Below are 8,083 nucleotides of genomic sequence, written 5' to 3'. Positions count from 1 at the left end.
CTCGGATCGTTGGCTGCTTCAAGAGTTGATCTCGGAGCATCGGCAGCATCTAGTGTTGATATTGGAGCATCGGCGGCATCTAGTGTTGATATTGGAGCGTCGGCGGAATCTTTTATAGATGATATTGGATTCTCTGCAGCTTCAAGAGTTGGATGTTGGAGCCCCTACAGCTTCTACAGTTGGTCTTGGAGCCTCTACAGCTTCTAGAGTTGTTCTTGGAGCCTCAGCAACTTCTAGAGTTGATCTTGGAGCCTCAGTCGTGGAAGCCTCTGTTGAATGGTTCAGTTGAAACAAGGAATTTTTTCTTCTGTTTTTACTGGCTTGCTGGCCCGTCACTGAGGACGTGCAGCCGGTTAACTTATGGGTACCTTTCCTTTACCATCTCCAGAATTTGTTCAAGGTGTGCCCAGCTTGCTGGCGGGTCTTGCCTTCTTTATGGGGAGATGGAGCAGAAGACAACGGGTGAAGGCTGTGCTCCTGCATATAATACTCCAGTGTGGAGGCCCACCTGCTAATGCGATCCTCCGAAATGAACCGACTGGACATCCATGGAGTGTTTGCAGAAGTAATTCTCACTGAAGTCCACATGAATCAAACACGGGTGGTGCTTGAGATTCTCCCTCAAGCCTCTGTATGCTGCATACTTCCATCTGATGTTGAAAAGGTGGTACCTGAACATGAAGGTCCTGGAACTGACTGAAAAGTGTGTCCTTAGTTGTCGTCACCTCCTTCTTCACTATAATGTTGGCTCTCTGTTCTTCATCTTTGGAGCTCTCAACTGAACATTGGGTCAGGGTCATTTCTTTGTTTGATGGGGTTTTAGATGTGAGCGTTAATGTGGCATTCCTTACACTCATCGTACTCATCATATGCAGGGGTTTTAGACTTGGTGTTGCACACAGTGGCACCTGCTAAGATTTTTTGGGGCGATAAGCCGTGGGCTGTAATGGCTGATAGCCATGAATTGGAGATTCTCATGTGTTTTATACTGGCACGTCTCACGGTCAGATTCCATGGGTGCCACAACCCAAAATGGCCTAAAGGTGGAGAAGAAAGAGTACGAGATTGAATCTTGACTTTCTGACAGGAACTTCCTGTGTAGATTCTTCATTGTGTCTGTCAGCAACCTTTGCATCTTCTTTTTGTTTCATGTGACAGTTTGTTTCGTCCTACAGTCATGCAACTCACACCATCCCTCAAAAAGGATTTCACTTTTTTCTTGGATTCAGCAGTTGCCCGGTTTCTATCCGTCCACACAAAAGGTACAAAGATCTCCATCTGATTCAGCCCTCTTCTTGGAAAAACTAGAGTATTCTGGGCGAGCCTTTGCAGTCGGCACTTCTTCACTATTATCTCAACAGTTACTCTTGCAATCATCTGCCTCTCCTTCACTTTTCTGGTGTTGTGATATTTAGTTCTAATACCTTCGACCAATGAGGAGTGCAACAGAAAGGTTTTTCTTATGGTTGGATGGACAGGATGATGCCTCAGCACAGCAATCAGAGGAGATTTGGAGTTCCCCTTAGTGCATTTGAAATGTCTTGTATTTTTCTCTTTTTCCAAGGTGGCTTGAAGTTTCTTGATCTCTTTCGTGAGCCTTTTCTTTTCAATATTGGTCTTTATTTGACCGTGACGTCGTTGTCTAAAACACAATCAGCACTATTAATATTGCAATCAGTAAACTAATCAATGAATCAATCAACGAATCAGTTAATCAATGAATGACTCAACAAACCAAACAAACAAACATAGTAATAACATGAGTATGTTTAGTAATATAGAATAATGCACACATATTGTGAACTGTTGTGAACACAACTCAAATAGATCCTGACTAATAATGCATCAATGTGCCCAGCTTCAAGCTTGCTCTAACCGTGAGGGCCCTGGCATTGGGTCATGTTCAGGAAGTGGGGGTTGGGGTAAAATATTCCCTGGTTGTTGCTCTGGCCTTTTCTTCTCTCTTCATCTTTCAATTTTTTTTCCTTAGAACACACTTCTCTCTCTCACTGACATCCGCAATCATCTTCTTTTTCCATGTCTCTCTGACATTCTCTTTCTCATTTTGTCTTCTCTCTGGGTCTGCATTACGGTGTGCTCTGTAACGCTGCTGCATTGAAGGAAGCTCTGAGTGATGGTGCCATTTCCTAACAAATGCATGTAACCATTATAATATATTTCACAAACATATATACAGTGGGGAGAACAAGTATTTGATACACTGCCGATTTTGCAGGTTTTCCTACTTACAAAGCATGTAGAGGTCTGTAATTTTTATCATAGGTACACTTCAACTGTGAGAGYCGGAATCTAAAACAAAAATCCAGAAAATCACATTGTATGATTTTTAAGTAATTAATTTGCATTTTATTGCATGACATAAGTATTTGATCACCTACCAACCAGTAAGAATTCCGGCTCTCACAGACCTGTTAGTTTTACTTTAAGAAGCCCTCCTGTTCTCCACTCATTACCTGTATTAACTGCACCTGTTTGAACTCATTACCTGTATAAAAGACACCTGTCCACACACTCAATCAAACAGACTCCAACCTCTCCACAATGGCCAAGACCAGAAAGCTGTGTAAGGACATCAGGGATAAAATTGTAGACCTGCACAAGGCTGGGATGGGCTACAGGACAATAGGCAAGCAGCTTGGTGAGAAGGCAACAACTGTTGGCGCAATTATTAGAAAATGGAAGAAGTTCAAGATGACGGTCAATCACCCTCGGTCTGGGGCTCCATGCAAGATCTCACCTCGTGGGGCATCAATGATCATGAGGAAGGTGAGGGATCAGCCCAGAACTACACGGCAGGACCTGGTCAATGACCTGAAGAGAGCTGGGACCACAGTCTCAAAGAAAACCATTAGTAACACATTACGCCGTCATGGATTAAAATACTGCAGCGCACGCAAGGTCCCCCTGCTCAAGCCAGCGCATGTCCAGGCCCGTCTGAAGTTTGCCAATGACCATCTGGATGATCCAGAGGAGGAATGGGTGAAGGTCATGTGGTCTGATGAGACAAAAATAGAGCTTTTTGGTCTAAACTCCACTCGCCGTGTTTGGAGGAAGAAGAAGGATGAGTACAGCCCCAAGAACACCATCCCAATCGTGAAGCATGGAGGTGGAAACATCATTCTTTGGGGATGCTTTTCTGCAAAGGGGACAGGACGACTGCACCGTATTGAGGGGAGGATGGATGGGGCCATGTATCGCGAGATCTTGGCCAACAACCTCCTTCCCTCAGTAAGAGCATTGAAGATGGGTCGTGGCTGGGTCTTCCAGCATGACAACGACCCGCAACACACAGCCAGGGCAACTAAGGAGTGGCTCCGTAAGAAGCATCTCAAGGTCCCGGAGTGGCCTAGCCAGTCTCCAGACCTGAACCCAATAGAAAATCTTTGGAGGGAGCTGAAAGTCCGTATTGCCCAGCGACAGCCCCGAAACCTGAAGGATCTGGAGAAGGTCTGTATGGAGGAGTGGGCCAAAATCCCTGCTGCAGTGTGTGCAAACCTGGTCAAGAACTACAGGAAACGTATGATCTCTGTAATTGCAAACAAAGGTTTCTGTACTAAATATTAAGTTCTGCTTTTCTGATGTATCAAATACTTATGTCATGCAATAAAATGCTAATTAATTACTTAAAAATCATACAATGTGATTTTCTGGATTTTTGTTTTAGATTCCGTCTCTCACAGTTGAAGTGTACCTATGATAAAAATMACAGACCTCTACATGCTTTGTAAGTAGGAAAACCTGCAAAATCGGCAGTGTATCAAATACTTGTTCTCCCCACTGTATATACTGTCTCTTATACACATCTAGATGTGTATAAGAGACAGGTCTTAGGTCAGTTAGGATCACCACTTTATTTTAAGAATGTGAAATGTCAGAATAATAGTAGAGAATTATTTATTTCAGCTTTTCTTTCTTTCATCACATTCCCAGTGGGTCAGAAGTTTACACACACTCAATTAGTATTTGGTAGCATTGCCTTTAAATTGCTTAATTTGCGTCAAACATTTCGGGTAGCCTTTCACAAGCTTCCCACAATAAATTGGGTGAATTTTATCCCATTGCTCGCACACGCACACCTTGCTCGCACACGCTTTTTCAGTTCTGCCCACACATTTTCTATAGGATTGAGGTCAGGGCTTTGTGATGGCCACTCCAATACCTTGACTTTGTTGTCCTTAAGCCATTTTGCCACAACTTTGGAAGTATGCTTTGGGTCATTGTTCATTTCGAAGACCCATTTGTGACCAAACTTTAACTTCCTGACTGATGTCTTGATGTTGCTTCAATATATCCACATAATTTTCCTTCCTCATGATACCGCCGATTTTGTGAAGTGCACCAGTCCCTCCTTCAGCAAAGCACCCCCACAACATGAAGCTGCCACCCCCGTGCTTCACGGTTGGGATGGTGTTCTTCTTCTTTTTCCTCCGAACATAACAATGGTCATTATGGCCAAACAGTTCTATTTTTGTTTCATCAGACTAGAGGACATTTCTCCAAAAAGTGTGATCTTTATCCCCATGTGCAGTTGCAAACCGTAGTCTGGCTTTTTTATGGCGGTTTTGGAGCAGTGGCTTCTTCCTTGCTGAGCGGCCTATCCGGTTATGTCGATATGGGACTCGTTTTACAGTGGATGTAGATACTTTTGTACCTGTTTCCTCCAGCATCTTCACAAGGTCCTTTGCTGTTGTTCTGGGATTGATTTGCACTTTTCGCACCAATGTACGTTCATCTCTAGGAGGCAGAACGCGTCTCTTTCCTGAGCGTTATGACGGCTGCATGGTTCCATGGTGTTTAAACTTGCGTACTATTGTTTGTACAGATGAACGTGGTACCTTCAGGTGTTTGGAAATTGCTCCCCTGGATGAACCAGACCTGTGGAGGTCTACAATTTATTTTCTGAGGTCTTGGCTGATTTCTTTAGATTTTCCCATGATATCAAGCAAAGAGGCACTGAGTTTGAAGGTAGGCCTTGAAATACATCCACAGGTATACTTACAATTGACTCAAATGTTGTAAATTAGCCTACCAGAAGCTTCTAAAGCCATGACATCATTTTCCAAGTTGTCCAAGCTGTTTAAACGCACAGTCAACTTAGTGTATGTAAACTTCTGACCCACTGGAATTGTGATACAGTGAATTAATTATAAGTGAAATAATTTGTCTGTTAACAATTGTTGTAAAAATTACTTGTGTCATGCACAAATTAGATGTCTTAACCGACTTTCCAAAATTATAGTTTGTTAACAAGAAATTTGTGGAGTGGTTGAAAAACGAGTTTTAATGACTCCAACCTTAGTGCGTAAACTTCCGACTTCAACTGTGTGTGTGTATATACACAGTACCAGTCAAAAGTCTGGACACAGCTACTTAAAGTTTAAAAAAAACTTTTATCCTATTTTCTTCAATCATAATAGAAGACATAAAAACTATAAAACAACACATATGGAATTATGCAGTAACCAAAAAAGTGTTAAACATATCAAAATATATTTTAGATTCTTCAAAGTAGCCATTCTTTGCCTTGACAGCTTTGCATACTCTTCACGTTCTTTCAACCAGCTTCCAACTCATCCCAAACCATCTCAATTAGTTTGAGGTCGTGTGATTGTGGAGGCGAGGTCATTTGATGCAGCACTCCATCACTCTCCTTCTTGGTCAAATAGCCCTTACACAGCCTGGAGGTGTGTTGTGTCATTGTCCTGTGGAAAAACAAATGATAGTCCCACTAAGCACAAACCAGATGGGATGGCGTATCGCTGCAGAATGCTTTGGTAGCCATGCTGGTTAAGTGTGCCTTGAATTCTAAATAAATCACAGACAGTGTCACCAGCAAAACACCCCCACACCATCACACCTCCTCCTCCATGCTTTACGGTGGGAACCACACATGCGGAGATCATCCGTTCATCCACTCTGCGTCTCACATAGACACAACGATTGGAACCGAAAATCTAAAAATTTGGACTCATCAGACCAAAGGACAGATTTCCACCGGTCTAATGTCCATTGCTCGTGTTTCTTGGCCCAAGCAAGTCTCTTCTTATTATTGGTGTACTTATGTAGTGTTTTCTTTGCAGCAATTCGACCATGAAGGCCTGATTCACGCGGTCTCCTCTGAACAGTTGATGTTGAGATGTGTCTGTTACTTGAACTCTGACATGAACTTGGTGGGTGGGGTGTGTAGTAGAAGTCTTTGTTAGAAGGTGGCGTGTAGCTGTTGGTCTGCGTTTTTCTTCCACAATGGACTGGGGCAAACCCACTGTAGTGCCCAAGATGTTCAGAGAAGAATATCCAGACTCAAAGAATGTTCAGTGTTGGCTCAGCGATATTCACCCTGGGCCCCAGGGTCACTCCATGGCCTGGATGAAGTATAGGCCTGGTGGTGCCTGTATCAACAACATCGGAAGATGCAGAGGGGTGGCTCTGCCCGGCATCGCGGCGGAGACCTTAGTGCCAACAGCGGGGTGGGGGTCTTGCCCGGTGTCGAGGGCTGAGACCTCGGAGCGGGCTGCAGGGTGGTTGCCCTGCTAGGTGTCCAGGGCGGAGACCTTGGTGCCAGAGGCGCGGTGGGGCCTTGCCCGGGTCGAGGGCAGTGACCTCAGAGAGGGCCACAGGGTGGGGACCTTGCCCGATGTTGAGGGCAGTGACCTCAGAGCGGGCCACAGGGTGGGGACCTTATCGGTGTGAAGGGCAGTGACCTCTGTGTGAGCAGCAGGGTGCATCATCGGAGATCTCACCGTCGCTGGGGTCACCATTGCTGGGGGGTTCAGTCGCCAGGTGACCCATTGCTGGGAGGCTCCCCGTCGCCAGGGACTCTGTTGCTGGCGGCTCACCATTGCCGGGGGCACCTTCGCCGGGGACATCATCGCTGGGGTCACCGCCGCCGGGCGTCGCCGCCGAGGGTCACCATCATTGTTCTGGTCACCTTCGCTTGAGGGCTCACTGTCGCTGGGGACACCATTGCTGGGGGCAACACTTCTCTTCTCCCCCTCTCCTCCGGTTTTGCTGCTGGGACTGGGTAGCTGCTAGAAGAGCAGTCCTGCACCTCCGTTCTCTCCAAATGTTCCAAACTCCTCTCAATTAGGTCCCATATCCTCGCAATTCTCTCTTCCAGGTATGCTGAAGGCAAGCAGGGACATGCTCAACTTCAGATACCATTTCATTGGGAAAAAAATTTGAACTAAAAATCCAGAATATATAAAAATTATAATAATCTGCACAAAAAGGCAAAATAGGCCAGTCTTGTTCTCACTGTGCTAGCTGCCATTGGGTTGCCATAGCAACAAGTTCAGGGATTGTGCAGTGCACAGGGAGGGGGGAGACCCTGTAAATAGCTATCTACTGTAGCAACTGAATCTAGCTAACAAGCTAGCTGGCGATGTCACAATCAGTGAGAATGCCCCAAAACACACACAAATGTCTGAAAGTCCACAGAAAAGATTGGATGGCTCAATATTTTTTTCATTGTTGTTGTGGTTCGAGATCTTCATTGAGTGTGAGCTAACGTTAGATAATGCTCAATCACCTCAGCAGCTAACCTTAACCTGGCTAGCACTGTGAATCTAGCAAACTAATAACTCACTGTACAGCTGATGTGGAGGACGTGGGTGGAAAGACCACAACAAACCTTCTTTCCGTGATGTTTATTGTACACAAGCAACAAACTCTTAAGGACTGACTAGCTCCAGCACAGAACAATCTGGGTTCTATGCCGGGGTCATACGTAAAGTCAACTACCCCAAAATGACAATTACACAAAACATGAATGTGGTGCTGACTGGTGATTGGCCAAGACTATTGGTATGTAAAATGACAATCTTCTTGCAATATTGAAAAAAATAGTTTTTATGATTTCTACATTGACAGTTTGAAGTGGATCACAGACCAACACTACCACCATGTTGGGTCTGGACTTCAGGAACCGCCTCCGCTGACAACCCAATCTGTACCCATCACATCCATCGTTCACAACAAACACTTTCATTTTCTGTTAAATCATTTAAATACATTTTGAGCAAAGATTGGCCTGCGTTTGCATCTTTACAGAAAACAGGTGTTG

The sequence above is a fragment of the Salvelinus sp. IW2-2015 genome, linkage group LG9, assembly GCF_002910315.2.
Source record: "Salvelinus sp. IW2-2015 linkage group LG9, ASM291031v2, whole genome shotgun sequence".
Classification (NCBI taxonomy): Eukaryota; Metazoa; Chordata; class Actinopteri; order Salmoniformes; family Salmonidae; genus Salvelinus; species Salvelinus sp. IW2-2015.
Note: the sequence above shows the minus strand (reverse complement) of the source record.